The 13275-nt window shown below is 36.9% G+C and overlaps 1 pseudogene; it reads left to right on the forward strand.

Moving 5' to 3' along the window:
• Window positions 1–13275, forward strand: part of LOC136099424 (CAP-Gly domain-containing linker protein 4-like) — a 32278-nt pseudogene that overhangs the window by 8446 nt on the left and 10557 nt on the right.

The following is a 13275-nucleotide window of genomic DNA, read 5'->3' on the forward strand; positions in this document are numbered from 1 at the left end:
AGTGGCCATCAGAAAGGAAGATACAGAACTGTGGTGTGGTTATGGCTGTGGCAGTTGGGAGTAAGTTGAGTTAGTGGTATAGGTATTGCAAACAATGTTATCAACAGAAACATATATTTAATGCAGCAAAGGCTGCTTCAGACTGAGGTGCAAACTGTGAACTAAGCTATCGACAGTTTTCTTACGTCAGTGAAACCAGAACATTTAGGTGACTGGCTTTCCTTTTTTTTTTTTTGTTTCACCCTGATCATGTCAGAAGAAAACAATAAACTTCATTTGCATTATTATGATCGTAAGTACTGGAATAAGAGTGTATTTAATTCTGTTTGAACACATCGATTAGCTTTTCTATGTTGTGCTACTCTTTTGTTGACCGAAACCCAGTTCTCTGAATTTGAACTAAGTTTCTGAGTGAGGTCTGACAGAGGTTTGCTTTTCTGGGGGCAGCAGGTCTGTTAACATAAACTTCAGTATTGTGAAGTGTAATTTTTTTTTTCTTCTATCAGATACTAAAATCCCTGTTTTTGATGGGTGACATGTTATTTACGTTAGAGATAAACAGGTAGTGTTGCTATATACTATAGTAGACATTTCAGCCCTTCATGATAAAAGGCAAAGCTTTCCTATGTCCTAATCTTAAGAAGAAAGACATCTACTAGTAAGTGTTCTGCTATGAGCCTTAGGGGTTTAATGTACATTATGGTTACACGTAAGCATGTGCATATTTTTGATGCCATTTAAATAAATCCCTGATGCACATTTTATGAAATTTGCTTTGTAGGTGATGTTGAAACCGCTGTAAAATTTGCGACGCAGCTTATTGATTTGGGTGCTGATAGCAGTTTACGCAGCCGCTGGACAAATATGAATGCCTTGCATTATGCTGCCTACTTTGATGTTCCAGAACTTATTAGAGTTATTTTGAAAAATGCAAAGCCAAAAGGTAGGCATTGTTCCTTTTTCTTTCAGGTAGTTGTCTGTATTTTGTTACTGTGTTGAGCCTAAGCTGGTGGATAGTGGTCTTTAAGAGTGGGGTTTGTTTACCCATTATATTATATAAATATTTCTTGTTCTTTTAGTCAGCTTCATTGGTTCATTTTCTCCTACCATTATTTTTTGTTGTGGTTTAATGCACTGATTCCATTGCTGTTTTTTGAAGTTGATAAACTTGAGCTTTGTAAAAGATGATAGAGAAATATCTAATAGAATGGAAAGCAAACAGGTTAATTCTAAGCTGTTGAGGACTACAAGAATGTATGCAGAAAAACGATGATGTAAGTATTCTGGTGAATTCTTAGAGTTTTTAAGATGCCTTAAACATTGAGGAGTATGTTTGAAATGCTGGGAGAAGGGTAAAGGAGAAGTGGGAATTTGGCAATGATACGTGGCAAACTAGTGACCGAAGCAACTTTGACATGCTCATTTTTCCCACATCTTGGCTATCTAGAAGGTCATGTGTAAGAAACAGTTTGACTTTAGTGTTTGGCATAAATAAATGGTAACTTTTAGGATGATAATATAAAGGATTGGTAATTGGAGTCCTATTTACACTAATGCAAATGGAAATACAGAAATGGTTCTGAACCAGAACCATTAGTTCCTACTTTTGTCAAATATCAAAACCAGTAAGCAATTTTAATACTAAAATTGTACAAATGTTTCTTTGTTCCAATGAATATCCTTCTGATTGTGCTATTTTGCAAAATGATTAATTCCCTTTTTTACTAGTTGAAGCTAAAGACTGTCTCAAAATTCTGAAAAGGTGGTAGGTTTTTGGAGTACACAAGGGTTGCTTACCGTGTTGCGAGTCATCATGGAAATAATTGTTAAACAGAGCTGTTATTGGTGTGATGTGCTTAGGAGGTAATGTGCAGGTTGGTAACAAAAGACGAAACAACATCACATTTCAATAGTCTGGTCTCCATAATTTGCATCAGCAGATTAATTCTTCTTTCAGACCTCACTTGTATTTGGTGTTCTCGTCTCCTGTGCAGTGCCTACAGAAGGGATGGGGATTTGCTCAGATTTCCAAGGAAACTACTCTGGTTAAATGCTTTGCTTGTTGGTAACTCTTGGATCAGCAGATGATTTTTTTTTTTTTTTTTTTTTTAAGTCTCAGAAAATGCATAAAATGATTTGCCCTAGCTGTGACATGGAAACAATGGATGGTCTGAATTAACAGAAAGAATAATCTTAGCTCCATACTACATCAGGCAGTTTTCAGAGAAGGGAGCATGTACAGAGAAGGCAAAAGTGCCTTGGGTGGATTCATGCTGAACTGGAGAAAAAATGGTTGATGTATAAATAGCTCCTCAAGACAGTGCTGTACTGACTCTGAGGCACCCATTGTGAAACAGCTGGTACCACAGATGTTTCCTTTTCATTTACCGCTAAACTATGTCCTTTATGACATTCTGCAGTTAAATTCTTTATACAGATTTACTCCTCGATGGTTAGAATAGAGAGCTAATTTGATCTTAGATTTTTAAAGGTTTTAAATAGAAAAATTGTTAAAAGCTTAAGAATTAGAAATGTTGTGTGGTACCATTATGGAGTGACTGTAACCTGCATGGGTTGCTAATGACAGACTATTGCTGCATATTAATATTCCATAGATAGTTTGGGCATAGTTACTGGATAACATTTGATATATATGTGTTTCTTTTTGTCACATGGACTATGCCAACTTAGACATAGAACAAAGGTGTAAGAAAACAGGGTTTACAAACTCCAAGTGTGAAGCTTGCAAGTCTGAGGAAGTCATAGTAGTCTAATTTGAAAAAAACAAACCCATAAACCTATATATCAGTTACTTTTAAAAATAGGAGTATGTACAGCTGTTGCTGACTCAGCTGATGTTACTGATCAGCATCTCTGCAAACTGGTTCCTCCTATGTGTGCAGAAAATGCTTTGATAGCCTTATCAAACATGGAAGTTTCCAGTGGTTGTTTACAACTGCACAGCTTCTACTGAGTTTTAAACTGGCAATAGTTATTTGACATTTGATCTGTAAAAGGTACATTTGCATACGTAGCTGTGATGTCAATGCAGTCTTTTTTGTGCATGTGCCAATTAAATTTAAAATAGCTAAGTTTGTGTTCATACTGGTGCAACTGTAAAACTGTTAAAAATTTACCTTTGATCGTTATAAAATTCAGAATCAATCTTTTCTAGTGTATAAGGTTGACATATATATACACAGATGTATTTATCTGCCTTCTATATATGTTGATGCTTTATTTGCCCTCAAAATATTAATTTAGTATAACTATATAAGGATGTTGATACAGTTGGGATATACTTTATCACACTGTGAGAAAGGCTAGTGCTATTTGTGATAGAGACTGTAACTGGAAAATACCAGGAGACTGTACAACCCTGAGGTAGAAAGTTTTATGTTCCTCACCAGTATTTCAAATTGGAACATTATGTCTAAGACTTGTTGGCTTTTGGGTTGTGTATTAAATCAGTTGGCATTTTTAATAAATGGTCATATACATAATTGACTCAAATTGGCATCTCTTGCATAGTTTAGGAGAGGAGCCAAAGACTAAATAGGCATTAAAACTTCAATCTTATAGAACAGTAATAACTTCATAGCAGATTGAAAGATACATTGGAAACAATTGATGGAAATAAGTAGTATGCTAAATATCTTCTAGACAAATACAGTGCTCTATTTTCCAAACTATCAGTGCAAGACCTTTCAGAATGCAATTCTTTGAAAACAAATTATAAAAATTGCTAGCTCTTACTTTGTTCTTGGCCATTAGTAACTAAATCAATGTAAAGCAGAGGTGTAGTAAGCTTTTGCTTGCCCCACTACCTGCTCACAAAGGAAAACAACTGGATGAAGATGCCTCTCATTTTAAAATTTGATACCTAGAAACAATAAAATAGAAATATTTTCTGAAACACTAATTTACATGCAAACCTAAATTTACTAACTTGTTAATGTTGGCACAGTAGATTGGGTATCTTGATAGCAACATTTTTGCAGTTAAGTCATCAGTATTATAAAATGAATGAAAGGAAATGCTCATCTTCCAGATTGATTCATGGTGTGAATAAACAGATGCAGTTAAAGTTGATATTCTATGTAGAATCACTTCCTATATGCATTTGGTACATAACTAATGGTATCTGTATACATGTTAGCATAAACTGTAATAAATTAATGTCCTCTCAAACAATCTGTAGAGTGAAATGTTCACATAACACTTACATACCTCACATGTGATGTTTAATTGCAGATGTGGATGCCACCTGTAGTGATTTTGATTTTGGAACAGCTTTGCATATTGCTGCATTTAACCTGTGTACAGGAGCTGTCAAGTGCTTGCTGGAACATGGAGCAAATCCTGCCTTTAGGGTAAGGAGTTAGGCTGTAGATTCACCAAAAAGTGAATAAGTGGATAGACTGAACAGTCTGTGTGGGGTTTTGGTTAGCTGAAAGTATGTTACATGGAGTGATAGTGCCTCAGAAAAATTATTTGTAACTTTGTATGCTTTCTCATACTCTTGTGTTGAAGTTTGGCTTTGTGTCATGGTCTAGTTCAGTAGTTCAAATAGCTGTCAAGGTGTTCTTCTGTTTGTTGCTTGGACTTTCATTTGTTAATACTCCTTTGTGTCTTGCAACGGTTGTCACAGCAGTGGTGGATCTTTCAGAAATACAGCAGTGCACTCTGTGACTTCCAGAAACGCAGTGTATCGCTTAGCAGTGGACTTAGTCTTAGCATAAGTAACTGGTAATGAAGAAACATTAACTGCTTCACTTACTAACCAAATAATTGGCGTGAGTCATAGTATAAAATGCTGCTGTGTGTGTAGCCACAAATCTTGGCTTTTAGTGTTGTGGGTTTTTGTTGTTGTTGTTTTTTGGTGTTTTGTTTTTTTTTAGCATAGGCATTATTTCAGTTCTCCGTTTTCTTCTTTTTTTTTTTTTTTAAATGAGAAATCATGGTTGTTTTAAAGCTATTCAAAAGCCATTATTTTATGTATCACTGATGGTATGAAATCTTCTGGAACATCATTGTTCATACAGTAGTTCTTCATGATAATTCAATCTAGATAATTTAAAAATGCTGTTTTTCTCCTTTGTTTCGTTACTATTGAGTGCATGTACATGTTTCAAATTCCATGGCAGCTGTATGTTTGAAAGGCTGTTGTCCCAGGGAGTGCTGGTTTGTAGTTGCACAAGCCTGAGCTGGTGAAGCTGCCCTTGAGAAAACCAGTCTGGTGCCATGGTGCCCACTTTTGCTGCCTTGCCTGTGCTCGGTCCCGTGCCCTGTGGTAACACAAAGATTTGCAGGACTGGTGTGACTGAAACAATCGCTCATGTGATGACTAAAAACTCAAAACAAGCTGCCAGCTCAACCTTAACCTGGCTATATCGTGGTTTTAAGGTACTGTGACTTGAATGGGGCTGAACTTTTACTTATGGAATGACTGTAGATTTTTAGAAAATGATAGGTATTTGATTCTTCAATCCCATGATAAAGCTCTGACCAGAGACAGTGTGTAGAGCTTGCTCATATGAGGACAGCAGTGTAAATGCTGAGTAAGGATGATAGTTTTCTAAGGATGAGACAGGGAGATTTATAGGGGCTCAGGGAAGGTTGAGCTTTCAGTCTGTTTTTTAAGGGAGCAAAGCAGACAGAGTCTTACTCTATGTCATTCCCTCATTGGGTTTCTGGTAATTTCTGAATCCAGGGGCTCAGCTGAGACAAATTTGGAAGACCAAGATAATTATGTTTCCACAGACTGTGAAAATTGGCAGATAGGTGAAGATCTGTTACTAATGCCTTCGCTGAAGAGATTGCGGGCAGAACTTGCCATCATAGCAGCCTGGCAGCCCAACACTGCACTTGCAGTCTGGCTGTGGCCTGGAGTTCGAGTTGTCTCCAGGTGAGCTGGTACTCCAGCAGCTCTGGCCAAGGGCCAGTCTCACCTGGGACACAGGGGAGTCACAGTCACTGCCTGCTGGGAATGGGAAGTGTTTGGAAAGGACTCTCTCCTGCATTCATCTCTGACACAATAGTCTATGTCTAAATCTGAACAGCTTTATTCAAGTATTTATATGAGATATCAACTTTGTATAGTCTGTGCATGCAATATGTATTAATTAAATTCTTACACTTGGAATAAGCCTCATCAAGGAATAAGCTATACACTGAGTAAAACTAAATTCTTTGGGAAGTATTGGCATTACAGTATTGGTATTACAGACTAGAATTCTTGTTTACTTTTCTAAATCTATGTTAAGTTACATGTATACATACAGGTGTGCTTTTCATGTGTTCTGAGTAGCAATAATGTTCTTTAAAGTAAAATTTCGGTAACTTAGCACTTTTGAAAATAAGTCACTGTAAATGCTAGTTTGTATATCTAAGGCTGTTTTGGTATCCTTCTGTGAAAATGTGGATGTTTTTATAACTGTTTATATTATCAAATATCTAATGAACTTCATAAGCTACTATAGTTTTGCTAACCAGGTGTATCTTTGTCACAAAACAAAGTCCTATGCTATGTTATGTTTCTACAGAATGACAAAGGGCAGATTCCAGCGGATGTGGTGCCTGATCCAGTGGATATGCCCCTGGAAATGGCAGATGCAGCAGCCAGCGCAAAAGAAATCAAGCAGATATTGCTGGATGCAGTGCCTCTCTCATGTGACATTTCAAAAGCCATGATTCCAAACTACGATCACGTCACTGGCAAGGCCATGCTTTTATCGCTTGGTCTGAAACTGGGAGATCGTGTTGTTATTGCAGGACAGAAGGTATGATAACCAGCCTGATACTACCTTCACGATTTCTAGACAGTCAATTTATTTACCCCTTTGGAGACATACCTCAAATTTGAGGGTGTAAAATACTTTATGGAAGGTATGAACTCTGTATGGCAGTAAGCATCTAGTTACAGATAGTAATAAGCTGAACAGTTATTTGTTACAGTCACTACTATGAAAAGCTGTTTTGAAGGGCACAGACTGCATTTTGTATCTGTAAACATTTTTTTAACAGTTCTCCTGTAGTACATCAATGTGGCTCAGATTTTATTAACATTTTTGGTGTCACATCAAAATGATGGTAAAATTTACAGATTACTTTGTGTGTTACCCAGCTTTCAGTTCTGAGTATGCATTTGTGAATTACCCCTGATAGTTTCCAGAAGGCAGTAAAAGAAAACTTTGATTCTGCTTCTGCTGTAGTAACCCAATTTCACTGGTGCAATGCAGCTAAAATCTTTGAAGCAATGCTGTGCCAACAGCGTTGTTATAATACGTGATTCTGTGCAAGTGTAAGAATGTAGCTAATTCTGGTACAGCTCCAATGTGAATAGCTTTTAAGAAGCTACTTTGCTAGACACATTTTAAAAAATGTATTTGCAAAATGCAACATTGATATTGCAGTTAGTAGTCACACCTTTTATTTGTTCTGATGGCAAGGGCTCTGAAATGAATTAGGAATGCCAGAACTCTTTTGAAGATTTCAAATATTTTTCTGGTAAATACGGAAGGCATTTGTGAGCAAAATTTGTTTGAGTAGCTTTAATAAGTTTTCTAGCCTAACTTCAGATTTGTAATTGTCACAACTGAAGTGTTCTACAGTGAACCACACCGAGAGCACGAAGCAGCTTCCGTTCTGTATTGTCATTTGGTGTGTTCTTGAAACTGGGTAAGGAAAAGTAAAGGAATCAGTAACTATGCAGAATGCATTCTAACTGAAGTACATACAGGAAGGCGCTTATTCTTTAAAGGCAGTGGTTTTAAGAAGTTGTTGGAGGCTGTTTTTCTGTTGGCAAAGGCCAGCAGGGCTTTCCAGTTTTTTTAAGGGAACCAAAACTATGATTGTGCTTTTTGGTCTTCCTTTTCCACCTCTGCTTTCCTCTCTTCCTGTCTTTGTATGTGAGGAGTGGTTCTGCATTACTCCCACATTGTTTCCCACTCCCTTTCTCCATTTGTCCAAATGAATATGTGGATCTCAGCCCTGTCTTCCCCTCCCCTTTTATACTCACAAATGCAGGGTAGAGCAAAAGTGTGAACAGGATGATGAAAATGGTGCCCGATTCTTGATGTCCTCTTGGATCAGTTCTCATTTCCAGAATACAGGAGCGGGGATGAGGGCGCTGGGATGGCAGTATTTTTACGAGCAATATTTACGGATTCCTGTGCTCATTCCTGCTTCTGCAGTCTCCTAACGTATCAGCTGTAATGAAGCTTGAAAGCCATGCACAGCAGATGCCAGAGGGAAAATGGATTCCTCTCTCGATTCCTACTGTGCCTGTCATTCTAGTTGTCTTACAGGGTAGGAAGCTGTGTAAGCACGTGTTTGTGTATGTGATTTGAGGTCCCTTCAGCTTCACAGGCTCCTGCTGTTGCTAGATTATATCTTATCAAACCGACATTCAATGAAAATGCAAGTGCAGGGAAACTAACAGCTGGGAGAAAACTTCCTCCTGTTCCTGGCCCGTTTCTCCTGTGCGAGATATCCTTTGCTCCTTGCTTGCACAAGTCCTAGGGCTTGTGCAAAATTGGAGCGTCAGCTTTGCCAACTCCATCTCCTGTTTCAGATGCCTGCTGCTCTTGTTCCTCTGCCCAGTACGTGCCCTTTGGCTGGTGCCTGGAGAGTAGAGGAATCTGTTGGGCCGCTTGGCCAGGCTTCCTCTGGCTGAATTTGATCTGTGCTTGTACTTGGGCCTGAAAACATCTAGGTCTAGATTAGTGTGATGTACTTGCCTATAACAATCAAGTTTAAAAGAGACCTTCAGAGTAAAAGAAGAATAGGGTCCGGATCACGTTTATTTCTTTACAGAACATTAAGAAAGAGTAACTGGAAGTTTTTGTAGTAAAGAAAATAAAGGGTTTCTGTCTTTGTAATATCTGAGGGTGGATTGGACAGTGCAGTCATGGTAAAAGTGAACTAATAGTATTAAGGTCACATGAGGTAAATGAAAACTGAGCAACTGAAAGATCAAAGGTTTTTATTACTAATACTAATTTAAAAATCAAATATAAAAATGAATTTAAATCTGTGCTAAATGCACCTCTGTTAGTTATTCCTCCTCCGTTTGGATGAAGTGTGTGAGCTTATAATGCATATTTGTGGAGACTGAGGCCCACTGGCAGGACTGGTCTGTCTTGATATTCTTGATATACTTATCTGTTCAGAGTCTATATAGTATATATTGCAACAGCAAAAAATGTTAGAACATTTCCTGCCTTTTTAAATTTTTTTCCATCATACAGATGGAATAAAAGATTTTTGAATGTTTTCCAAAGAAAAAAATTAAGTATGCTCTGAAGTTTACCCTTTAACCTTTGCAATATATATAAGAATACATATGTGTTTATATTTATACACACAAATATATATTTATGGAGTTTTTAATCTAGTATTTCCATGGAATGTCCAGTTCAGCAAGACACCCAGTTGTGATTCTGGAACTATTGTCGTGGAAGGCACTGGAAGTAAAACTTCTAGTTAGACATATACTGCTGTATCTTACTGACTTGGAGCTGTATTGTACAGTAGTGGTGTCTCATTGTTGCCTGTTATGAGATCTGTCAATAACCTCTGCATTTGTTTGATACAAAAATATATGCAGAAAAACTAATGCGTTTTGGAACATGCAGTGGCTGGCATCCAAAGATAGGAATGTCAATAATCAAGGGAGATTGTTATGTTTGCGTTTCTCTGTTCTGGTTGAAAGCTTGGTGGTGACTTGCTTTCTTCTTTGTAGTCTAGACTATGTCCTCGTGGACAATAAGTTTTTAGCAAAGTCATTCTATGTTGATGCTTTTGCTTTAGGTTGGTACATTAAGATTTTGTGGCACAACAGAATTTGCCAGTGGCCAGTGGGCTGGCGTGGAGCTGGATGAACCAGAAGGAAAGAACAATGGAAGCGTTGGAAAAGTCCAATACTTCAAGTGTGCACCGAAACGCGGTATGACCTTCAATATTTTTCTTTAAATTATTTTGAAACCTGAATTTAAAAAAAGTATTGGAAGATATGAGAGAATAAATACAGATAATGGATTGTGTTTCTTTTCTTCTTTGTAGTGCTTGCTTTGTTTGTTTTATTGATTCTTTTAGCTGCGTGTAGTTTTTTAGCTGCAACTATTTGCAAAACGACTCAAACAACCAACTAGTCAAAATTTCCTGTTACTTCTTTGAAAGTGTAAGGTAATAGTCTTTCTTGTTTTCCCATCTGTATTGTTGACGCTATTTGTTTGTGTTGTAACAGTAATGGCCCATGTTTCTTTACCTGTTTTGTCTTCCTTTTAATTTAAGAGGCTCACACTTGTAGCTGTTTTCTAACAGCTTTCTAACCTCCAGTTTGAGGTATTTCAATTGGTATTTCACAGATATACAAAGTCTTGCATTTTGTAACAGTGGAGACTGAATGTTACTATTAGGACAAAAAGGAGATTCTAATCGATAGTTTTACTGCCTTCCTGAATTACTCTGTTCAAGTTTCTTGATAAGTCTCTTGGTTTCACTGTTCCTTTGAGGTAGTTCTTCCTACCCTGCAAGTGCTTCAGCAGCATAACAAGCTGAACAAAACCCAAACTTAATGGTGTAAGAGATAGTAGCTGGAAAGTTTTGTTACATTATTTTTACTCCTGATTTTTTTTTTGGCACATCCGATTTTCTCTCCAGGTATCTTTGCACCTCTTTCTAAAATAAGCAAAGCTTCCGATCGCAAAAAAAGCTCTTTACGAAGTTCTTCCACGCGGTCTTCACCTTTGGTCAAATCCAAGAAAATAGACGTGACGCACATAACTTCCAAAGTGAACTCTGGTGGGTATTTACTTGTGTGTTGAGACAGGATAGAAGGATACTAATGTTCAAGAATTACCACCAATCTTATAAATTTTGATATTAAAATACTTGTTTGTTTTTAGTTCATCACTTGGGATGAGAAGTTGATATTCATTAGCTATGTGTTCTCATTCACTAGCCTTTAAACCGGCACTGGAAGGAGATGGTGTGTAGTCGCTTAGTGATTATAGTGGTCTGATGTACTATAAGAAGTTCTAGTCTTTATAGACTAGACTTTATAGTCTGTTAAAAAAAAGTTCAACGTTTATTCTCAAGCCTTTAAAGTTAATTTTTGATTGACTGTGATATTAGTTAAATGTCTAAACTTAATGTGATTTCATTTATTAAGATCATCCTGGGTCATTTGAAACTTCTCACTGAAATCAGTGAAAATCTAGAAACTAATCTATGACAATTTTATGTATAGAAATTGAAGAAATGTAGTTTATTTTCTGGCAAAATGGTCAGGGAACTATTTAACGGATTGCATTTTATCTGCTAATTAATTTATCTGAGTAAGACCAGAGGGGAATTAGAAGAGAAAGATGTCCTTGTAATAAGGCTTTGGTCTACTCATTGGAGTTCTAGGCTCAGTCTCTGGTTTAGTCTTTTAGTAGTTAATTCAAATTATTCAATCCTTCTGAATTCTCTTCTTGTGAAGGAAGAATGCTGCATCTTTTCTCACCTGTTTAGGTTCCCAGGTGTTTGGAGTTCAGGCTCTTTCCTGCTCTGTACAGTGCCCACCATGCATAGCCTGGCCCCATGTCTGGCTGGTTACATGATGATGCCATTAAGCATATTACATTAGCATTTCTTTTCCCTTCCAAACCCTGTTTAGGTGACATGCTAAGGGATGGAAGATATGCACACATTCTCATGGAATTTACTCAAGCACCCTAAAACACTCTGCTCTTTACCAGTGATATGCAGGGCACAGAGAGAATGTGCCAGGCTGGTAGAAAAGATGGGTTTTGGCAGCATTTTGGATGACTTGTGTAACTCTTCCCTACATAGATTGAGGGGGAAGCAAGCCCTAATTATGTGTATTTACATTTAGCACAAGATTTAAGCTATTTATGAATGGATATCCTGCATAAAAAGCTTCTCAGAAAAATGAGGAGCGGATCTGAGCTGACTTTTCTATTTAGTATTTTTCAATGGTTGATTCAGTTTATTGTGAACTGATTGTAACTCACTAATCTAAAATGGAAAGCAGCACTGTTTCCTTTGTCACAGACAGCGTGTTCCGGGCAGTTTCTGTCACAAAGGTGCGTTTGTGTCTTTGTAAATTTTAAACATTTGATGCTTGCTTTAGGTAAAAAATCAGTGAGTTATGCATCATCTGCCCAGCAGAGTTACACCCACTAACAGTCATCTGGAAGCTGCTGTTTATAAGATGTTCTTGTGTTGAAATTTCCATTAGCATTTAATGTGCCTGGCTGATCCACAGGCTGGAGTGGGAGGATAAGGCTGCAGAGGCAGAACTTTGTTTTGCAGCGTTTACATCCATCTCCATATTACATTTATTTCTCTTAAACTTCATCCCTGCGATACACTGGTTTGCAATGATCCAAGAAAAAATAATACGCTTTTTTCAGCTTATAATCATATCTACAAAGTAAAATATAATACTGTATATGATTTTCAAATTCGATTTGTTTCTACTGGATTTGAACAATCCATCAAATTGATGATAATAGGTCTTTTTCATGTTTTTAGAAAAAGGATTATTGTGATCAAATTGAGAAATATGTTATCTGTCACAAACACTAGTTTTTAGCTCTGATGCCTTAATGGCTAAACTATACAATTTTTGAAAATATAATAGATTTGTGAACTACTTCACTCCCTGTAGCTGAATTAAGCTGAGAGAAATAGTTACATAAAAAAGATACGATTTTTCTTTCATGATGGGAGAGGATTCATCATAGATAAGCTTGTTCTTCATTGAGTTAGGGTAGGAAACTGTCAGAAATGCAAAATGACTGTTCACAAATTATAACTTTGTGGCAATACTAGTTCACATGCATATCACAACATTTCTGCTCTAAGAGATGCTATTGCCATACTTCAGTATTTGTAGACAGCCTGAAGATTTGATCTCTAAACTTTTATGCATAATCTTTAATGCAGAAATTGCGAAATTAATCCTAGTGAATAGTATACCTTAAGTACTATGAAAGTGTATGTTGCATATATAATAAATATAAATGTTTCAAAAATTTAAGTAAAGCTCCTTCAATATAAACATTAATAATTTTCAGATAATTTGTTTATTGTTGGTCAAGATAGTTTGCACTGGTTTAATGTGTTAAGGGGTTTAAACATTTGTGCTTATCCATCAGAACAATTTTGCAGTCTTGTCTTACCCATTTATCAAGAGTCTAAGAAATTGTACGGTTCTGTCTGTTTTATCCATGCATCCGCTCATCTGCAGATCTGTCAAAT

Source organism: Patagioenas fasciata, chromosome 3, assembly GCF_037038585.1.
Source record: "Patagioenas fasciata isolate bPatFas1 chromosome 3, bPatFas1.hap1, whole genome shotgun sequence".
Classification (NCBI taxonomy): domain Eukaryota; kingdom Metazoa; phylum Chordata; class Aves; order Columbiformes; family Columbidae; genus Patagioenas; species Patagioenas fasciata.